The 22,917-nt window shown below is 44.3% G+C and overlaps 1 protein-coding gene and 1 long non-coding RNA gene across 5 annotated transcripts in view; one reads left to right on the top strand and one right to left on the bottom strand.

Annotated features, from left to right (window-relative positions):
• LOC137432510 (netrin receptor UNC5B-a) overlaps positions 1 to 22,917 on the bottom strand; it is a 430,308-nt gene that overhangs the window by 364,250 nt on the left and 43,141 nt on the right. The gene's annotated exons all lie outside the window — the stretch shown is intronic.
• The window catches only part of LOC144893279 (uncharacterized), a 342,685-nt gene continuing 331,669 nt past the window's right edge, over positions 11,902 to 22,917 (top strand). The window contains exon 1 of the long non-coding RNA XR_013624311.1: positions 11,902 to 11,973. This is a non-coding gene — a long non-coding RNA (uncharacterized LOC144893279). The remainder of the gene's footprint in view (positions 11,974 to 22,917) is intronic.

Raw genomic sequence — 22,917 nt, 5'->3', positions numbered from 1 at the left:
TCTTCAGCCATTCTTAAGTTATTGCGGTGACAAAGACCTATCAAGAACGAACGACGGACGCACAGACGGATGGACGGAGAGCCGGACAAATAACCCGAAAACATAATGCCTCCGGTGACTTCTCCAGCGGAAGCATGAAAATGCATTATCATGAGTGATGCAGATTTCACAATGTACATTGAATACACCAATTCATTGCAACAACAAGCTGATAATATTTTCCTTGATGCAACAATTGGCATCAATGTTAAAATGGAACTTCAAGATTTCAGGAAGAATACTTCATTGAGAAGCAGGAAAATGGAATTTGAATGAAAGACTTAAGTATATCACAATACCTTATTGTTTTGACAACCCCTTGTATGAATCGTGCAATCGATCGTGTAATCGTGTAATCGTGTAATCGATCTTCAATGCTCATAAGAAGTTCTTTCATCCTTGCAAAGCCCACTGCACCCATAGCGTTAAGTTCATTGTACCCTTTCATATTTGCTTATGAGCAAATATCTCACACCCGCTCACTACGGGAGTGGCAGGAAGGGAGTCTCTATTCATCTTTACTCCTTCATTCCTCTTTTCTACAGCCTCTGGAACAAACTCCCACTCTCTTCCATCCCACTCCTCCCTCCAGGTCTTTAAAACAGCTGTTCACCACCATTTCTTTTCTTCCCCCATCCAAAACCTTGATCTTTTCTACCCCCGTTAATTCACCCCAGATCCACTTTTTTGAAATACCGACTTCTTTCCTGGAAGTCCTAGCAGTGTCCATGTGTTTTTTTTTTTTAACCTCTCCCACCCTTCCCCCCTTCCCATGCCTCCTCCCCCAAGCCCTCTCCCTCCCACAGATCTCCCGATGTCCCTGCTCTCCATCTTGTTCTCCCGCTCCCTTTATCATATGTTTTATGTGTCAGTTTGTCTTTTTGTGATCAATGTTAGCTCTTACACGAGCCTCGATCTTGTCGACAAAAAAAAAATAATAATAATAAAATAAACAGTTTAATGCCATCAATGTAGTACATTTACATAATGAATAAACCTAAATAAGTATTCGACTTCCAATGAGCAATGGCTACTTTTATATGTAGAAAAGGATACTTCAGAATTTGTGTGCGCCATCCATCGGAAGGATGTTAAGTCGGACGACCCATCTACCAACACTGGTCATTCGCGGACACCAAAAATCCAATGACGTCTTTTGTGAAGAGTAGCTGAGTTATCACTGGCACTAAGAACAAATTACAATTTCCTGCCATTTTGATCAGCTGAACGTGAGGCCTGGCCAGCTGATTCGTGAAAAAAAAAAACTTGGGTCAAAACGATCGCTGGCTAACTCCATGAGGTGGGAATAATTTGGGCCCTGAGAAAAGTCTTTTTTATTGGAGCAGTGTGAAGTGAAGTGAAGGCTCATGGAGGAGAAATAACACAAAATAGATCAAGATATAACACAATAAAAAGAACAGAGTAAAGAGAGGAAAAGGGTGGGGGGAGGAGAAGGGAGCACAAACAAACAGCAGGGTTGATGGACAAAATCGAGGGAGACTTGGGAAATAAGGGATGTGAAGACGAATGCGAGCAAGGGGAGGACACAACGGTGAAAAAGATGGATAAAGCTGCAAACTCTCAATCACATAAGTGGAAGGAAAAACAAGAAACTCAGAAAAAGGTTGGGTTAATGGGGATAGAAGGATTAATGGGGGTAGAAAAGATCAGGGTTGTGAATGGGAATGACCTGACATGTTGCTCAACAGCTGTCTTGAAGCCCTGGAGAAAAGGATGAGAATGAAGAGCCTTTGGAACTTGCTTTCACAGAAGTGGAAAAGTGGAATGAATGAGTGGAGGTGACCAGTGAGTCTGGAAATCATATTAGCCCATATGGGTATTCAGTTCCTGGTTATTTAATCCAAATAGGTTCTCTATGCTCACATATTGAGTGATTGCCTTGTATGGGAGATCAATCCACGTTGCATGTTCCTTTCTACGAATATCTATTATCTTTTAAACTGTTTCAACTTTAAAATTTTTACAGTGTCCATATATAAAGTCATAGTCGAGTGGTGTTGTTTTCATAAAGCTTTAAAAGCTATTCCTTTAGCATTACATTAAATGTTTCAAAAAATATTTATTAGAATCTTCATCAATAATATATTTATACGGTATAACTGTTATTGTATTTATTGAGTTATATTTGCTGCTGCGTTATGGTTTTTAAAAACACTTGTTTTAACCTGATAACTATAGTTATGTTTTCACATATGTACACGCACACACACACACACACACACACACACACACACACACACACACACACACACACACACACACACACACACACGTCGATATTTCGATATTTCAACCACAGCATCAACCTGAGTTGCGTATTCTGATGCTATTGGTTGCTGAATTATCGTCATACTAAAATACGCAATTTGATGCCTGTCTGACGATTTTTGACCGCGACACATTTGGTCGTTACTTATCCAATCTCAACCAAACTTGACAGGAGGGCAAAGGGTCACACAATGAAGGTTGCAGCTTCTTCATTTGGCCCCCTCCCCAAAGGGGGTTTTCCCCACCAGTGGGGTTGCGTGTTGAGGTGTATATATTTTTTTTTTTTTTTATTTTGCAGGAGTTGGGTGTGAGGCAGGAGCACCGGCCCAGAGGAGAGAACAGTGTTCCATTGAGCTGCGGATGAAAGCCTTGTATGTGGTGAGGAGCTCATGTGTGCCAAGGAAGGACTTCGCACGACGGAGGATGCCCAGTCGGCGACTGGCTTTGGAGGCCAGATTTGAAATGTGGTTTTCCCAGGAAAGATCATGGCAAATAGTGAGACCCAAAAGCTTGAGTGACAGAACTTCTTGGAGAGGATTATTCAGAAAGTGGATGGGAGGGTTTTCCAGTCGGTCTTTTCGGAGAGACATCGTAGGAGTGTGAGATTTATCAGGATTGAAAGACATGTTCCATTTGTTTGCCCAGTCTGTGATTTTGTCCAGGTCTGCAGAGAGTGAGGAGGCTGCAGACTGCCGATCTGAGGGATGAGGAATGGAGCGACAGAGAGTAGAGTCGTCAGCAAAGAGATAGAGAGGATTTTCAAGAGAGTCAGAGAGATCATTGATGAAGACCAGAAAAAGCACATGGCCCAGAACACGACCTTGGGGAACTCCAGCCTGAACAGGAAGAGGAGATGAGAGAAACCCATTCAGGGCCACACGTTGACTACGACCAGAGAGGAAGTCCGCCAGCCATGCGTGGAGATTTCCATGGATACCAAAGGAGGAGAGTTTGGTGAGCAGAGCAGGATGCCAGACCGTATCGAAGGCACGTGAAATGTCAAGGGAGACAGCTCTAATTTCCTGTTTGGCGTTGAGGACCTCCATCCATTGTTGAGAAAGCAGAAGCAGCATGTCCAGAGTAGAGTGACCAGGTCTGAAACCAAATTGATGATCAGAGATCAAGCCATTGGAGAAGAGGAAAGATTTCATATCTGAAGCAATGATGGATTCCATGACTTTGCTGATAATTGGGAGAAGGCTGATTGGTCTGTAGTTGCTGGGATCTGTTTTTGCACCTTTTTTGTGCAAAGCGGTGATGTTGGCTGATTTCCAAGCAGATGGCAGATGACCTTGAGCAAAAGAGAGGGTGAAGAGAACAGAAAGAGGGAGTGAAAGAGCGGAAGAACATGATTTTAGGACCTGTGGGCTGATGCCGTCAGGACCAGTTGCAGAATCCGAGTTGAGGGTTGACAGAAACTTTTCCACCTTGTCAGGAGGAAAGGACACAGAGTCCAGGAGCAGCTGGGTACGACTGGGTACGGTGGGTACAGAGAGGGATGGGTTTGGGACACAAGATTTAGAGGCAAACACAGAGTTGAGGCATTCAGCTTTTTCACGTGCGGAGTCAGCCGTTAAGCCGTTTGAGGTGAGGGAGGGGATGGAGGGGGAACAAACACCAGAAACAGATTTGACCAGACGCCACCAGGATTTGGAAGAGGGAGACAGATAAGAGTTCGGTCTTGAGAACGGTGAGATATTGTTTCCTGGCTCTCCTGAGAGTGGACACACACTTGTTTCGGGCTTTGTGAAAGGAAATGAGATTTCCTTCCGTTGGATTTGCTTTCCAGGAGACGAAAGCAAGTTGTTTCAGGGCAACAGCCTCACCACAAGATTCCGTGTACCATGGACGGGAGGAAGGGTAAGATAGCTTTAAGAAGGGTATATTAGTGTTAAGATAGCTTTATCAGGGTGTTTTAAAAAGCTGCTTCTAATAACAAAAGTAACAAGCATTCTGAGTATTGCACTGCAATACATGTCTCCTACTGGCAGTCTGTCGTCCGGAAAACTGTTGGGGAAATTACCAAAGTTCAAAGTGCCATAACTTTGTCAAAAATGATCGAAACGTCATGAAGTTCGAACTTGATCTGTAACTTTATCATGAGGAAACCATGTGCCGAGTTTGAAATCATTAGCATTAAGAGTTTCGAAAAAAAGTCCGGTAAAACTGTTCATTGAGTGATGGACTGACAGACTGACAGATGGAGGGACGGAGTGTAAACCTATAGTCCCCTCCTGTGTACACCGGTAGGGGACTAATAACACTAATATTAATAGCATAAAATTAATGTTATTACAAAGCAATTTTATACTAATAGTACCGTTTGCTTGAACAAATGCCGTATTAATATTTATAAACAGCTTATCCTGCCGTTTCATGGAGGCAACGGCCTCTACCAGAAGTAAAAATATTATAAATCACAAACACGTTTGATTACCTTTTGAAATAGTCGCTGATGCTGTTTAACATGAAATTGAAAGGGAGGAAATCTGGGGTGTGTTCAGTTAACAAGAAGTTATCTAGCGCTTGGCAAGCCTGTCGTTCCTTATCAACAGTTTTGAATGGAATGCTTGCTCGAATGCTTAAGCCATTTGGCGATCTCTCCACAAGAAACTTGGTAAATGAACACACTCCCGATGTTCTTGAGGCATGACCCTAGATCTACTGCAATCTATATAACCCAGAGAGGAATGACCCTTCCTGCCGTCCCCATAGGGAATTGCTGTACTGGTCAGTATAAAATGGAGATTTAATGGGAATGTATATTCATCAAATTGGTTGCAATTAGAGGTTGGTTGTAGAACAATAACTTCTGCCTTTCTTTGTATATGTCTATTGAATAGTTCCTTTTGGCGTCCTGTCCTCTGCTGACATTTTATAAAAACTGCATTGAGGTTTTTATTTATTTTATTTTTCTCACACTGTTTACAATCAACATGAAATTGAGCAAACACAATTTGAGTTTTGCTCGACTTCAACAGCACATCCTATTGCAGCATTTGCGTACCATTATTAAAGTTCTAAACAAAGGCTTCCGAAGCAAAATTGCAGGAAAAATTCCACACCAAGTTGTCAAAGAGAATTGGCTTTTGCAGAAGTATCAGTCATGATCACTTATACTTCACTTATACTTGCCTACAGGTTACAATTTTTAACCGATCTTCACGAAAGTTCACCAAATGGTAGAGTTCGTGGTCCGACAAATTCCTACATATTTTTGAGGCCAAAGGTCAACAATAATTAAAAATTTCTAAAATCCTAAATTTTCATCCGATTGACTTGAAAATTGAATCGGGTTTACACATCAGTTAACTGAATTCAATCAAAAACTATTTTTGAGGTCAACATAGGTCACAAGGTCAACATAGGCCAAAGGTCAACCATTTTTTCAAATTTCTAAAATCCTCAATTTTCATCCAATTGACTTGGAATTTGAATGGGAATTTTATATCAGCGAACTGAATTCAACGACCAACTATTTTTGAGATCAACGTAGGCCAAAAGGTCAATATAGGCCAAAAGGTCAACATACACCAAAGGTCAACCACCTTTTTTCAAATTTCTAAAATCCTCAATTTTCATCTGATTGACTTGAAATTTGAATATGATTTTCATATCAACAAACTGAATTGAACCACCAACTATTTTTGAAATTGGCATGGGCCAAAAAGGTCAACATAGGCCAAAGGTCAACAACAATTTCATATTTCTAAAATCCTCAATTTTCATCCGATTGACTTGAAAATTGAATGGGATTTACATATCGGTGAACTGAATTCAACCAACAACTTTTTTTAGGTCAACATAGGTCAACATAGGCCAAAGGTCAACCACTTTTTTCCAGATTTCTAAAATCCTCAATTTTCATCCGATTGACTGGAAATTTGAATAGGATTTACATATCAGCTAACTGAATTCAACCACCAACTATTTTGGAGATCAGCATCGACCAAAAGGTCAACATAGGCCAAAAGGTCAACATGGCCAAATTTCTAAAATTGACAATTTTCATCCGATTAACTTAAACTTTGAAGACGATTTGCACATCAGGTCACTGAATTCCACCACTAATTCTTTTTGAGGTCAAAAGGATGCTCTACCGAGTGCCATTCTACTTTGTTGTTTTGCCAAGTGTTGCTCTATGAGTAATTTTTACTCCCGCCAGGGAGTAATGCATTCGATCGTGTGTGTGTGTGTGTGTGTGTGTGTGTGTGTGTGTGTGTGTGTGTGTGTGTGTGTGTGTGTGCGTGAACAAGATATCTGAAAAAGTTCTGAACGGATTTGGATGAAAGTTGGTGGGATGATTGCCCTTGGGATAAGGAAGAATTGATTAGTTTTTGGTGAAGCTCAGGATTTTATTCCGGATCCATGGATTTTTTGGGGGATTTTTTCAGGAATTTTTTTTCTGTTTTCCTACCATTTTGTCTGCAATAATTGGAGCGATTGAGAGCAAATTTTCACCACAGGAGGGACTCGGTCTGTCTAATATTTTTATGGTAATTATGACGTCACAGGGCACGTGATTCGGCCGCCATATTGTTTTGAGTGAAAAACACTAAAATCCAATTTTCTCCAAATAGTCAGGTTCACTATGTTTTTTCGTTCAAAATCATGGTAGATTAGCAAACCTATACATTTTTGGAAACGTTATTACATGGAAAATCTGAAAATCAATGTTTACATTTGCCAATTCCGACCAATTCGATTCGACCAATGCGACCAATCCCATTCGACCAATTTGACCATTCGACCATTCGACCAATCGCTTCGATCGACCATTCGACCATTCGACCAATTCGATCGATTCGATTCGATTCATCGAATTCGATTCGATCGACCATTCGACCAATTCGATTTGCCAATCAATTTGACCGACCTTTGCTTGTGTGGAACGGACTGTGAAAACGATGCGGACTATATTGTCGGATACGACACACAGGACAGTGATGACGAACTCTAAATGGCATATTCTGTAATCGTGTATGTTTGATGCCATTGACTGCCTGTGTATATTTTGTCATTGACTGCCTGTGTAGATGTGAAGTTATACTGACTGCATGTGTATATATGATTTTGCTGACTGCCTGTGTATGTTTGGTGATATGAATTATTGTGACACATTTTGATGTTATTAACTGCCTGTACAAAATGATAACATGTATTTGATTATGCAACTTATCGCGAATATAAAGACAGTATTTTGCAATTCAAAACCTTTGATTCGTGTCTTACCATTCCCCATAGCACTAATTTGATACTTTCATTGGATTCCTTGTCCCTGAAAATATAGGTTTAGTATATATTGTTGCGAATATGGAATTTGGCCTCCATATCCGCTTGTAAATATTCCCCTATTTCCCCAATACTCCCCAACTATCCCCAATCCCCCATTCCCTAGTCCCATTGTCTGTAAACAACAATCAGTAGAGCCGACCTTCCCCTTTTTCCCCCATTAAATGTCGTGCCCAGGTCCACCGCATCTCACGTAGACAACTTTCGGACATCTTGCTAGTTATTCTTAGTCTATGTCAGTTAAGGACTCGTTTCCATTAATTATGACTCTTCGTTGCACCAGAATGTGATTATATGGCACCAGTAGTGAGTTTAGGACCTTTCCCATACCTCCTCCCATCTTCTTCCCCAAACAACAACAACAACAACAGAGGGGCACGGCGCTGCGCGGGGGGGAGTGTGCGTCCTGACACCGGCTCGGTTAGCCGCCATTGACAATGCGCTCCAGACCATGCGCTCCACGGGGTTACCACAAAGGGGCTGGCTGTCAGCTCCTCGTCAAGGGCGGAGCCTGGTAAAACCCCCGCACGCACCCAATGAGAAGCAACGTGCCGATTCCACGAGGCGGAGCTAACGAGCCGAGGGCGTGTCACTCCCCGCCGGATATACGCGGCCACGTAGCGGACGTGACGTCAGATGCGCCCCCAGCTTGAGCAGACAAGACGCCATCCGAGCGCTGCGACCTCCCCGCATCTCTAGACCGGACCGGGTCGACCCTGTCCTTGAGCCAAGAGTGCACCTTGAGCCATCGCTACCCGCCTGTCCTTTCCATCAATCCCCGTGTGAGTCAGCTTTGTCCCGTTTATCTGTCGTCTGTTGGGAATAATATAAGATTGTGTCTAAGTGCTTGTCTTTCTATGTTGTACCTCTCGTCCCTGTAATCTGACCTTCCGAACGAATATAATCTCCTCCGGAGGTCTTGAGAACTGAACCCTGGGTGTCGTGTCATTTTAATCCCAGCCGGGTGTCCTTTTCCTTTATTGACCTAGCGCAGCGCGATTAGTCAACGTTCGGGTATAATCGGGTAACTTGTGCAGACGTGGTCATACCAAAACCGCTCGGTAAATAACATCTAAGCCACGTCTGTAACAATTGGTGTCGAGGAGTGGAATTCGAACCCGGGACTAAATTTATTAGGCCCAAATTTGTAACAAGTAGAATCGATTCGGAGCGCGTTTTCCGCGCGTTATTAGGCCCAAATTTGTAACAATTAGAATCGATTCGGAGCGCGTTTCCCGCGCGAAATTATAACGGCCGAAATTTGTTTTGTTGTATAAAAACCCGAATTTTGAAAGTCGCGCTATGGCAGACCAAGACAGCTGGGGTCCGGTAGAGGAGAGTGAGGTAGGGTCGATCCAGGACCAAATTGAGGGACAAGAGGAGAGCGAAGCAGTGAGGGCGGCAGGGTCGCAAAATAGCGTTGTCATGCACGAGGTGGCCGCGGCGTCCACACCCGCGACCGTAGTGGCGCCACTGGTGGATTCGAACCTTTTTATCCTGCAAATGAGGGCCCTTATGGAACAAATGGGTGAGCAATTGGGAGACCAAATTAGAGGTTTGAAAAGCAGTATGGGACAAATGGGGAACCGGATGGAGGCTCAGAATGAGCAATTGGGGGTAATGGGGAACCGGATGGATGCTCAGGGTGAGCAATTGTGGGTAATGAGGGACGAAGCGAGGGGTACCGGTGAGGGATTAGACAAGAAATTAGAGGGGTTAGACAATGGGATAGAAGGGGTGAAACATGGGTTAATGGGGGTAGAAAACAGAATGGCCGCTCAAGAGAATCAGATAGAGGGAGTGAAACATGGGTTAACGGGGGTAGAAAACAGAATGGCCGCTCAAGAGAATCAAATGGAAGGGATGCAAAAAGGGTTAGAGGGGTTAGAAAACACCATGGAAGGCAAATTGAGGGACATGAGGGACCAAGCGGAAAGGGAAGTTAACCAAATGGGGCAGCAGATAGAGGGGGTCAGAATGGGGGTAGAAACCAAACTGGATGCTCACAGGGAGGAAATGGAGCAGATGAGGGTGGCATCTGGGCAGGAGATGCAAGTGATGGGAGAGGAGATCAGAAGAGGAGTGAGTGAGGAGGTCGGAGGAGTGCGCGAGGAGGTGAGGCACTGTAAGGAGCACATGGAGAAGGAGGTGAGAAAGGGGACTGTAAAGTTACAAGGGGGCATAGAGGACCTGACGCAGGAGGTGGAGCAGCTGACGGTGGGACAAAGGGAGTTAGTGGAGCAGGTTCAAAGGAACACTGCGGTATTAGGAGGTTTAAAAACGACACAAAACGACATAAAAAACGACTTGATAGCGACAAAGAGGGAATGTCAGATGGTACGTGAGGGACTGACAACGAGGTTGGACGAGGTGATAGAGGTAATGGAGACGAAGGACCGGCAGGTGAGGACGCACCTGGAAACGGTCAAGGTAGCCTTAGAGGATGAGCTTGAGGAGACGTACCGGGGAATAAAAGAGGTGAAGCAGAAACTAGAAGAAGTGGAAGAAGGGATGAGCGAAATTAAGAAGCGACGGAGAGGGGATAAGAAAGAAATAAAAGAGGAGATAAAAGAATTGGTCCAAAGTCTGTGTTCAAATCGTGATGATGTGCCCATTAACCGGATGAGGGATTCGCAGGTGATGGAGGAGAAGCGAAGAGGAAGAGGACCCGGTGTAAGTGGTGACCAATATGGTCGTGCGTATGATGCGCCAGGGGATTTAAGAAGCTTGGGGGTCGAGATGGACCCGGGTGTTCGTGAGAGGCCGTTGGTGAAGTGTGCGACAGGTCTGGTGTGCGAAAAAGGAGGTGAGCGAGAAAGTCCGACTCTGGGGTGTGTGAGGAAAAAGTGCGTGCCAAGGAGTGAGGGTGCTGGCGAGAGTGAGTCGGTCGTAGCACATGTGCGAGGGAGCACATGGAAGCGTGGTGTGGTGAGTGTTACAAAGGGTGTAACGGGAGAGTGTGCGCGAGAAAGGTGTGTGACGGACAGGTGCATGGGGAAAGAGTGCACTGTCAAAGGCAAGGAAGAATGCACACCTGTGGTGAGTGTTACAGAGGGTGTAACGGGAGAGTGTGCGCGAGAAAGGTGTGTGGCGGACAGGTGCATGAGGAAAGAGTGCGCTGTCAAGAGTAAGGGTGAGTGCGCTGTCAAGAATGGAGGTGAAAGTAGTGAGAGTGACATGGAGCGTGAGTTAGTTGTGACAGGTGAGCGAGGATGTACACCTGGGATGGAAGGATGCACACCTGGAATGGTAGAGCGTGAGTGGGAATGCACGCTGGAGTTGGTGGTGAGGCACGTGGTTGGGTGTGCGAATGAGGGCACACCTGTGATTGTCACAGAGGAGGTGACCGAGGTGGGGGCGCGAAGAGGTGTATTGGTGAGGTGTGCGAGCAACGAATGTGTGCCAAAGTGTTCGGTGGTCAGGTGTGTGACCAAGGCTGTGAGTGGAATGGGTGTACCTGGGTGTGTAAGGAAAGGTACGAGGAGCATGGGCACGGCTGGATGTGTGAGCAAGGAACGGGCTGCGGGGTGTAAGCATGCAGGTGAAGCATCGACGTTACACGGGTTAGAGGTTAGGTCGACTTTTAGCCGAATCGGGCCCTCGGTGCGTGCTGGGCCTCGCTTTGAACGGCCGCGTCCGTGCTCCACTAGGCGGAGCGGGCAGCCCGATAGAAAGGGTCGTCATGGCGACCACTTTTTGTTGAGGCAGTCCGGCAGGTCGAGATCGGGACATGGGATGGCTCCACGCCGAGGTGGTGCGTGGGATCTCGGCCCGGGTAAGCCCTCGTCCCTGTACCGAGTGCCGGACGTATCCAGCCGCTGGCACAGAACAACCCGCATTCATGGCTTGGCTTTACGAAGCCGGGCTTTAGACAGGAATTGGCGCACCGAGAGGCATTAGTGAGTAGACTGGGTGATGAGGTTAGTGTTTTGGCCCCGAAATTAGAGAAAAACAAAATTTGATGATTGGCAAGGGATTGGCAGTAGTGATTGGCAGATGATGGGCAGTGATTGGCAAATTTTTAATTTGTTGAAATCTGATGTGCAAAATTGGTAGTGAGAGACCCCCGATGTGGAGGGATGGCATCCTTGCCCCCCTTCCCATGTGGGGCAAATGCGCAATAGTTTATGGGGTGTATGGCAGTGAAAACTAGCCCGGGTGGGTTAGGTTATATTGATAGGGCCCTAGAAGATGACATTAGGTAACGTTAAGTTTAGTTAGTGACTGATACCTGTAGTGGGGACGCAGGTAGATTAGTGTGGATGATAAATGACGAGGGAGCGCAATAGTTTAAAGGGACGACTGGGAAGCGCAAGTTTCAGAGGGGAGTAGTTAGCTGAGATGATGCCGTGTGTGTGAGAATTGAACAGGTGTGATTGCACAGGTGTGCAACTGGACAGGTGTGTGGAGCAGTGTGTGAGTAGTGAGTGTGTGGATCAGCGCGAATGCGCTTGGGGAGAGAAGGGTGCAGGTGGCACCAGGTGTGAGAGCACAGGTGTGCAAGTACAGGTGTGTGGAGAGAGTTGGAGTAGGTGGTACGGAGTGGTGTGCATGGTGCGAAGGTGTGGATGGGGGAAGAGTGGACCCCTTTCACGGATACCCGGGGCGGGTAGTGTAAGTGTTAGGTAGAGGGTATAGGTAAATTGTGGTTGGATATTGGCATTTGTGGTGCGGTTGCAGAATGGTGTTGTGGATGGGTGCATTAGTGTTGTGGAAATGGCTGGGCGTGTAGCCTGTTAGTGCGTGTAGTTGGTTGGGCACTCCACCACTGTGAGGATGTCGGCCAGGTGAGGCCGCAGGTGGGCTCTGGGAGCCGTTAGTGTCAGTGGGGCACGAGGATCCGGAGGACGGACCCGGGTAGCCCAGTGCCAGAGAGGGCACCGAGTGGGGAGAGGGCCAGAGGGCCTTCCCCAGGTAGTTAGGTTAGGGCAGGGAGCAGGTAAGCTCGGAGGCAACTGCAGTGGCGGAGGTGTGCAGGTGGGTAGACCCGCTGGGAGAGGTACACGCCACAGCCCGGAAATTGTGCGAGGGCACCGGGAGATGAATCGGGGGAGTGAGACCCCAAATTGAAAAGCACCACAGTTTGGCCAATGGGAATTGGTTTTTAGAACCCATAGTGTAAGAGGGCCAATGGTTTGGCCGGAGAAAGACCCCGGGTAGTGTAAAGTTGTTAAAGTCATTTAGGAAATAGTTAGGATTGATGAACCTGTCGCACCATACGCAGCCACTTACCAGTGGTGATGATGATGACTCCACACCTGTGTTTTCTTTGTTTTGTTGCAGGAAATGGAATTGCTGTGTGGATTGTGAGACGCATCACGACGTGGATGAGACATTGGGGTGATTCCATCTCTCCCTCCTTAGGAGGGACTGATGATGAATTGGTGATGGCAAATTATGATGTTGAGTTGGAGATGGCAAATTATGATGTTGAGTTGAAAATGGTAAATTTGATTGGTTAGGAGGGAGAGAAGACGAATTTGGTATATGGGAGGAACGGGGAAGACAGTAGGGATGTTTGTTGATTTGTAAAGTAGATGTTTATGGGTAGTGTTGTGTTTTGTGGATACAGTAAGGGGTAAGGGAGGGGCCATGTAGGTTACCTGGTGGGGGGGGGGGGGGGGGAGCGTACGGTAGGAACGTACCTGTCTCACCTGGTTCCCATGTGCCCCCAGTGTGCATTACCTTGCATTGCGTGCACTTTTGCGCCCTTACCACCTTACTCACTTGTCTGCTTCTTTTGTCTCCCACCTCCGAGGATCTGGCTTTGGGGTAGAGAGAGAGGAGAGAGAGGTGCTGGCTTCGCAGTTGTGGGCCTGCACTTTCGCTGTTTGCTGCTTGGATCGATACACCATATGGACCGCAATGTTTGTGGCCACCCACAATGGACCGCAGCTCTTTTGCGGCCAAGCACCACCCGTGGATGGACCTATGGGTCAACGTGGCACCTATGCCATACAGGTGAACCACTTATAGTTGGCCCCCTGACGGCCACAATAAAGAAATGGACGCGGTTGGCGCCTTTCTTTATTTTGTTTAAAAGAAGTAAGAAGGCCAAGTGCACCACATGAAGGCAAGACCAGCGGCAGAACATCGGCCGGCTGCGACACCACCGGTGATTTGTAAACACTTTATTGGTGCACCGGATGGTGCTCACTGTGTGATGGGGTGGTGCTTGATGCTTGGAAGGGGTGCTCTGCACATTATTAAAGGCCGTAGGCCACAGAGCACTCGTGGGTTGGTGTATCGATGCTAGCATGCGTGCTCTCTCTCTATGCATAACATCTGCATGTGTTCCTCCAAAAACAGGTCCTGGATCGTAGTGTAAATATCAGCGTAGTCTTGTGTAAATAATGCTCCCTACCGGCTGTATGTTTAGTTTGAGGATTCTTTCCGGATTCGGTTATCCTGTGGGTGTGTTTCTGTGAGGAGAAGGGTGCAACGTCGCAGGGGGACATATTTACTCATTTGTGAATATCTGTAAAACTGTCGCACTCAGGGTAGAGTTAATAGTAGAGGGAACTACATTGCGTGCCACACTAAAGTAGGTAAAAATTTATCGGGTCGGGCCGCCCCGAGGGTAGAGAAGGGTGCAATGTTGCGAATATGGAATTTGGCCTCCATATCCGCTTGTAAATATTCCCCTATTTCCCCAATACTCCCCAACTATCCCCAATCCCCCATTCCCTAGTCCCATTGTCTGTAAACAACAATTAGTAGAGCCGACCTTCCCCTTTTTCCCCCATTAAATGTCGTGCCCAGGTCCACCGCATCTCACGTAGACAACTTTCGGACATCTTGCTAGTTATTCTTAGTCTATGTCAGTTAAGGACTCGTTTCCATTAATTATGACTCTTCGTTGCACCAGAATGTGATTATATGGCACCAGTAGTGAGTTTAGGACCTTTCCCATACCTCCTCCCATCTTCTTCCCCAAACAACAACAACAACAACAGAGGGGCACGGCGCTGCGCGGGGGGGAGTGTGCGTCCTGACACCGGCTCGGTTAGCCGCCATTGACAATGCGCTCCAGACCATGCGCTCCACGGGGTTACCACAAAGGGGCTGGCTGTCAGCTCCTCGTCAAGGGCGGAGCCTGGTAAAACCCCCGCACGCACCCAATGAGAAGCAACGTGCCGATTCCACGAGGCGGAGCTAACGAGCCGAGGGCGTGTCACTCCCCGCCGGATATACGCGGCCACGTAGCGGACGTGACGTCAGATGCGCCCCCAGCTTGAGCAGACAAGACGCCATCCGAGCGCTGCGACCTCCCCGCATCTCTAGACCGGACCGGGTCGACCCTGTCCTTGAGCCAAGAGTGCACCTTGAGCCATCGCTACCCGCCTGTCCTTTTCATCAATCCCCGTGTGAGTCAGCTTTGTCCCGTTTATCTGTCGTCTGTTGGGAATAATATAAGATTGTGTCTAAGTGCTTGTCTTTCTATGTTGTACCTCTCGTCCCTGTAATCTGACCTTCCGAACGAATATAATCTCCTCCGGAGGTCTTGAGAACTGAACCCTGGGTGTCGTGTCATTTTAATCCCAGCCGGGTGTCCTTTTCCTTTATTGACCTAGCGCAGCGCGATTAGTCAACGTTCGGGTATAATCGGGTAACTTGTGCAGACGTGGTCATACCAAAACCGCTCGGTAAATAACATCTAAGCCACGTCTGTAACAATATTTTTAAAGTTTTTAGGGTAATTAGAGGCAGAAATAGAACAAAATATGTATTTTACAGTGGCCATTTTGAAAATCCAAAATGGCCGCCATACAGGTATCTCTCCAAATGTAAACATTGATTTTTAGTTTCCTTATGCTATAACCTTTCCAAAAATGTATAGGTTTGCTAATCTACCATGATTTTGAACGAAATATAATTTATTGACATAGTGAACCTGACTAAAAACGCCTGAACAGATCGAGGCCAAACTTTGCAGGTAGATTTGCATACCCATGACGAACAAAAAAGTCAGCGAGCATGACATCATGCATCACATGGTTTCAGAGTTATGACGTTTTTAAGCAGAAACATTTAAAACCTAGCTCCTCCCTCATTTGTGATCCAATCGAGATGATCTGTTCAGCATATCAGTCTACTAAAATGTCCTTTTGGAATTTGCGATAGGTCACGTGGTTTGGCAGACATCGTTAATTAAAGGCAAATAATAAAAACATTTATATCTCTTGAACCACTTGATTGATTGACGTGAAACTTCATACTATAGTAGAAGTCATGAAGAGTAACAAGTGTGCAAAATTTGAAGATGATTGGATGTACAGTCTGGAAGCTAGAAGTTGTTATTGCGTGAAGAAGTCTTCGACTGTGGACGATTAATTAATTTATCACATGTACAGACTGGAGGCATCGTTTGACACAATCTCCCAGGTTAATTTGAACCTCAAATAAAATTATAATTCCAGATTTGTCAATGGCTGAGGTATATCAACAAACGAATAAAACAGATTTGGCAAAATTCCAACTTTTTTTTAAAAGATCGCATATTCACCCAGGGTTGTGAGAGGCTGAAGAAGAAGAAACCTCGCATGGGCTTCCCAGACCAAATAAATAAGTCTGGTTCTGGCTCTGCGATTTCCAGGTTTATTACTCCCGCCAGGGAGTAACGCATTCGATCGTGTCCGTCCGTGTGTGTGTGTGTGTGTGTGTTCGTATGTTCATGTGTTCGTGAACAAGATACCTGGAAAAGTTCTGAACGGATTTGGATGAAAGTTGGTGGGATGATTGCTCTTGGGATAAGGAAGAATTGATAAATTTTTGGTGAAGCTCAGGATATTATTCCGGATCCAGGAATTTTTTTGGGAAAGATTTTTTCTGTTTTACTGCATTAAAGCTTTTATTCTTATTCTTAAATGATGTTTTTCTACTCCAATTCCAAGATATATCAAAATTAATTATCTGACAGTTAGGTCTTACTTTCTTTTTCATTTATTGTTTTGGGGAGAGGGGATGTTCAACAAAACGTATTATTCCAACTGAACCCACGGCGGGAGTATGCGCTCTACTGAATGGCATTCTAGTTAATTTGTGTGTTTGTCTGTCCGCTCACTTATACTTGCCTACAGGTCACAATTTCAAACCGATCTTCACGAAACTTCACCAAATGGCAGAGTTCGTGGTCTGACAAAATCCTATATATTTTGAGGTCAAAACGTCAACACAGGTCAAAAGTGGGTCAACCACTTTTTTTCAAATTTTTTAAATCCTCAATTTTCATCCGATTGACTTGAAATTCGAATAGGATTTGCAAATCAGAGAACTGAATTCAACCACCAACTATTTTTGAGATCAGCATTGGTCAAAAGGTCAGCATAGGTCAAAGGTCAACAACAATTTCTAAAATCCTCAATTTTCATCTGATTCACTTGAAATTTGAATGGGATTTACATATCAGTTAACTGAATTCAACCAACAACTATTTTTGAGGTCAACATAGGTCACTAGGTCAACATAGGCCAAAGTTCATCCACTTTTTTAAAATTTCTAAAATCCTCAATTTTCATCCGATTGACTCGAAATTTGAATTGGATTTTCATATCAGCGAACTGAATTCAACCAACTATTTTTGAGAAAAACATAGGTCATTAGGTCAACATAGGCCAAAGGTCAACCACTTTTTTCAAATCTCTAAAATCCTCAATTTTCATCCAATTGACTTGAAATTTGAAAAGGATTTTCATATCAGCTTACTGAAACCAACCACCAACTATTTTTGAGGTCAACATAGGCCAGATTTCTAAAATATTCAATTTTCATCCGATTAACTTAAAGTTTGAAGACGATTTGCATATTAGGTCACTGAATTCAACCACTAATTATTTTTGAGGTCAAAAGGATGCTCTACTGAGTGCCATTCTACTTTGTTCTGTTTTGCCAAGTGTCGCTCTATGAGTGATTTTTCATCAGTCTGTCTGTCTGTCTGTCTTTGAGCAGACTATGTCAAAACTTTATTGATTGATTTGGACAGAGCTTGTTGGGCAAGTTGCATGTGTGACGAGGATGAATTGATTAGATTTTCGTGAAGATCCAGATGTAAATCTGCTTACTAGAATTCTTTAAGTGATTCTTCATCTTTAAGGGATAAGGCCAAAAATGATAGATAGGACAATGTCTCAAAAGGTTGTGGGTCGATTATTACAAAACTTGGAGGATGAGTTGGGTAGATGACAAGAACTAGCCGATTAGATTTTGGTTCAAGTCCGGATCCAGATCTGATCTATCAATGTAAACAAAACGTTAACTGTTCAGCCTGGCAGAGGTTTGCGCTCTACCGAGTGACAATCTAGTTACCTTTATTTAGCATCCCCATGTCAAGTTAATTCCTCAGCTTATGTGGAACATCTGCATGAGAGGACCTGTCATAAAAACTATAGTGTAATTGCTTTAATTATATTTAATTTAATTGTATTTACTTTAATTGTATTTTATTTAATTGTATTTAATTTAATTGATTAATTTAATTTAATTGTAGAATAGTGTAATTGCTTAATTTAAGTGTATTGTATGGGTTGCAGTTATCCAGCTGCCGGAGTTCATTTTTCACTGTACAATTACTTCAAAGTAAATTCAGTGTCACACCACAACACTGTCGTTTGGACATAGCAATGGATATCCCAGGTTGCTCACTGTTGGATAAATAAACTGTCAATTTCAGGTGTCCAATTTCAATGCACTGCGAATCATTAAACCAAGTGGTTTGTGAATCAAACGTTTGGGGACTGTTGTTGCTGTTGTTGTGTCAGTTGTGGAGTGGTGGCATTGATTGGCATTATTATTTTAATCTTCATCATCGTCTATGTTTTTCGGTGGAATTCAAATCAATCACCTTTTGAAACTTGTACTCATATAAATGCGCAGATCATTATCCTGTCAAGTGTATGCAGGATATCAACTGGTAAAATGCACATCAGAAAGATCTAAAGTCTCCACTGCAAAGATAATGTTTGGGTGGTGTATGTTTACACCAAAATGGATCGCCCTGTGGTCATTATGGACATTTGTCAAGTTTATGTTACATGCCAGAAAAACCACAGCAGACTAATAATAAAAAAGAAGACGATAAAGCCTTTCATCCCGAGACTACTTTGTGCATTCCCAGACCCGCCTGCTAAATGGAATATAACCGCAAAAGGTATACATTTCACCATTGTGATACAATTAATTGTGTTTGTATTGCGACGCAATACTTTCGCACACAACATCAAAGCAAACAGAACTTACCACCAAACAGATAAATATCTAAAATATGTTATGGTTAAAAAACAAGACCAAAAGTCTAACAGCGGCATAGCCGGGCTTGTAAAATATTATAAACCACAAACACATATTATTAGCTTTTCAAACAGTCGCTAATGCTGTAAATAACATTAACCAAAGAAATTTGGAGGAATCCCGACATCCGTCAGGAAAATTTACTTAAAGCAGAACTGAGCGAAGATCTACTGTAATCTATATACCCCAGAAGGGTTGGAGGTGTGCTCATTTACCAAGCAACTAGCTAGCGCTTGCCAAGCCAGCCTTTCCTTAACGGTTTTGAATGGAGTGCTTGCTCGAATGCTAAAAACTACTTGGCGATCTCTCCACAAGAAACTTGGTAAATGAACACACCCATGGTTCTTGAGACCCGGCCGTAGATCGACTGTAATCTATATACCCCAAAGAGGAATGACCCTTCCTGCCACTCCCGTAGTGAGCGGTGTACTTGTAAATTAAAATGTTGGTCGGTGGACTCAGCCATGGAACTCTACCAAGTGGTTTGGGACAATTGGAACTCATCTGCCAAAAGAGAATAGGGGATTGAAATCTCGATACACCTCATTAGTACATTGGAAGGTATGTATTTTTTAAATGAGAACGAAGACATTTTTCAAACAATCACCAAGTCTCTCTTTCTCTGATGCCAAATTGCTACCCACACCATCACACAACTCACTCCATACTTGACCACATTGTGAACACATTGGGGTTCTGATTCTGATGGACCATACTCTGTTAGAGCGTCGATGCTGCCGAAGCATTTTCATGGCCAAGATTGTTCTGGGTGGTTTTTTCATTGCCTTCCCAGCAGTTGTTATGGCAGGAATTTGATCCATCGTGCCAGCCATAGCTCATCTACTCTTCACCAAAATACGCCATGGGATATTTGTCATCCATGGACTAATGCTGGCAGACGGGACGCCAAGTTTAACGTCCACCCAAGGGATGGCACACACATTGATGAATCACGCTGCAACTGAAACACCGGGATGACAGTTTACAGCTGGGCCGAGATTTGAATCCATGTGAGACAGCGCCCCACACTTGGGCTAGTGATCTCCTTCAATCAGGTTGTGGCCAACTTCTGGTGACATTCTTGATCAGATGCCTCCAAACATCCCCATCCTGCACTACTTCCCGAACCTCTGACAGAGAAAGCTTGGTTGTAACCTTTACCCAACCCATTCAGCACGTACACAATATGCCTCTTGTTCTTATGCCATCAACCATACTCAGCATAGTTGATTTCGAAAGATTTTCGTTTTCTGCATCTTTTCTGTACTTTCAACAGTTTTGTCTAAACTACAGTGATTCTAATGTGCATGGTGGTCTAATTTCTTCAAACAAAGATTTGTTTGCTCTTCTTGCAGTCCATTAATTTTTTAGCATTTGTCTCCAACATCTGTCAATCTTCTTCCTTTCTTTATTTTTCATTGTCCATGACTCGCATCCCTACATTGCAACTTGAAGTACGAAATCATTCACCAACCTCCTCGTGGTTTGTTTTTTGACATCTTTTTCTTTTCAAATCCTTCTCAATCCTGACATTGCTGTTCTCCCCAATAATAACCGTATATTAATATCTCCTCTATATTCTCCACTCACTTCAATCTTAGAATCCAGGAAGATGAAACTTTCCATTGTTTTCACATGATCGTCTCCCAATCTGAACATATCGATCTTCTCACTTTACAAGATTTTAGTGTTTTTACGGCGTAGCCCATAGGGCAAGCCCGTCTAGAACAGAGTTTGTCCGTCTGTATGTATGTCCCCTCAAACGTACCCAATCAGAGCTGAGGCTCAGGTCACATGGCAGGGTGATGTGATTAGGTCTGATGTCATTACGGCAGTACGGCGGATGACTCTCCACACTCCAGCATTTTGATTCCAATTTCGTTCAGTCTGAACATATCGTCGAACCTGTCATATATCACAATCGCCATGCTCTACCTTCACGTTTTTCATTTAGTGTGAAACGCTAACAAACCGATTGTGAAAATGACCATCAAATATCGAAAGCATCTGTGTTACATCTCTTCCAACAATACAGTACGTATAGGCCTTAGGCTGGACAACTGGACAACTGGAAAACCCTCCGACTCTGTCCGACAACTGTCCGACTGGACAACCCTCCCATCCACTTTCTGAATAATCCTCTCCAAGAAGTTCTGTCACTCAAGCTTTTGGGTGTCACTATCTGACATGATCTTTCCTGGGAAAACCACAATTCAAATCTGGCCTCCAAAGCCAGTCGCCGACTGGGCATCCTCCATCGTGTGAAGTCCTTCCTTGGCACACCTGAGCTCCTCACCACATACAAGGCTTTCATCCGCAGCTCAATGGAATACTGCTCTCCCCTCTGGGCTGGTGCTCCTGCCTCACACCTCGCTCGGCTTCACGCTGTTGAAACCAAAGCGTTCAGAATCATTGGAATCTCCCGCGAAGAAGCTACCTCCAAGGGCCTCTCACTCACTCACCGCAGGCAGGTTGGCGATCTTTCCGTCTTCTACCGACTCCTCTCTGGCCTTGCTCTCCCAGCTCTCTCTGGGCTCTGTCCCGCAAATATTCCTACAGGTCACACAAGATCTGCCTGCAACCCTCTTATGGTTAAACTGCCAAAATCAAGACTCTCTGCTCACCTTCACTCCTTCATTCCTCTTTTCTCCCGCCTCTGGAACAAACACCCTCACTATCTTCAATCCCACTCCTCCCTCCAGGTCTTTAAAACAGCTGTTAACCACCATCTCTTATCTTTCCCCATGCGAAAACCTTGATCTTTTCGACCCCCACTAATTTCACCCCAAATCCACTTTTTTGAAATACCAACTTCTTTCCTAGAAGTCCTTGGTGTCCTTGTGTTTTATACTTCTCCCACCGCCCCCACCCAGCCCCCTTCCCACGCCTCCTCCACCCAAGCCCTCTCCCTCCCACAGGTCTCCTGATGTCCCTGCTCTCAAATGTTGTGTTTGTGTGCTACCCCTTCTCTCCCCCATCTTGTCTACCGCTCCCCTTTTTATATACTTTGTTTGTCTGTTTGATTTGTTTGTGTGATAAATGTGATGTGTGTGATAAATGTTCTCTTTCACGAGCCTCGATTCTGTATACAAAAAAAAAAGAAGAAAAAAAAAGGAAAAAAAGGCTTCATACCTCACCTTCAGGCTGCTTTGGACAAATTAAGCCCAGGTTTCTTAATACAGTAGTATTAAGATCGTTTCAGTAGTATCGTTTTCGTAATAGTAATAATAATACTATAGTAAATATGACCATAAAATGTATTCCCAATGTCATGAATACAAAGTTTATGGATTGAAGTGGTGTATGGTTCATGAATAGAGTACGGACTAACAACCGCAGAAGTAAGGCATTCGCCTTGGTTTTTTGATAGCACGTTATTAACCCTATCCTTGTGGGGTATATAGATTACAGTAGATCTTCCCTCAGTTCTGTAAGTAAAACTTACCTCACAGATGTCGGGATTCCTCCAAATTTATTTGTTTAATGTTATATGCAGCATTAGCGGCATACTAAATCATTCTTTAAAAAGCTAGTCATGTGTGTTTGTGGTTTATAATATTTTACAAGCCCGGCTACGCCGCTGTTAGACTTTCGGTCTTGTTTAGGTTTAAATAAAGACCAGCTTTTTCACTTTCCTTCTTCACTAACAGTAGTTCTTCAAGTCCTCTTTAATTTCTGCCAACAGAGTCATATCATCAGCATGACTGATGTCTCCAACAGTTTTGTTTAACAACTGATTGTTGATACAACTTCCTCCATTCCTGACTCCAGCCTCAATGCCATCCAAGTTTGATTTCCTCATGATGTACTCACTGCACAGATTGAACAAGTATGGGGGAGAGTTCCCCTGTCTGACCCAATTTCCAAATCCAAACCATTCTGTATCTCCATATTCTGTTCTTACTGTAGATTAATATTTAGAACACAGGTTTCTTATCAGTCATGTTAGGTACTCTGACATCCCCATTTCTCGTTGCATAATCCACATCAATTGATGATCAACAGAATCAA

This window comes from Myxine glutinosa, chromosome 8, assembly GCF_964187855.1.
Source record: "Myxine glutinosa chromosome 8, kmMyxGlut1.1, whole genome shotgun sequence".
NCBI lineage: Eukaryota > Metazoa > Chordata > Myxini > Myxiniformes > Myxinidae > Myxine > Myxine glutinosa.
Note: the sequence above shows the minus strand (reverse complement) of the source record. Positions and strands in the feature narration are given on the sequence as shown.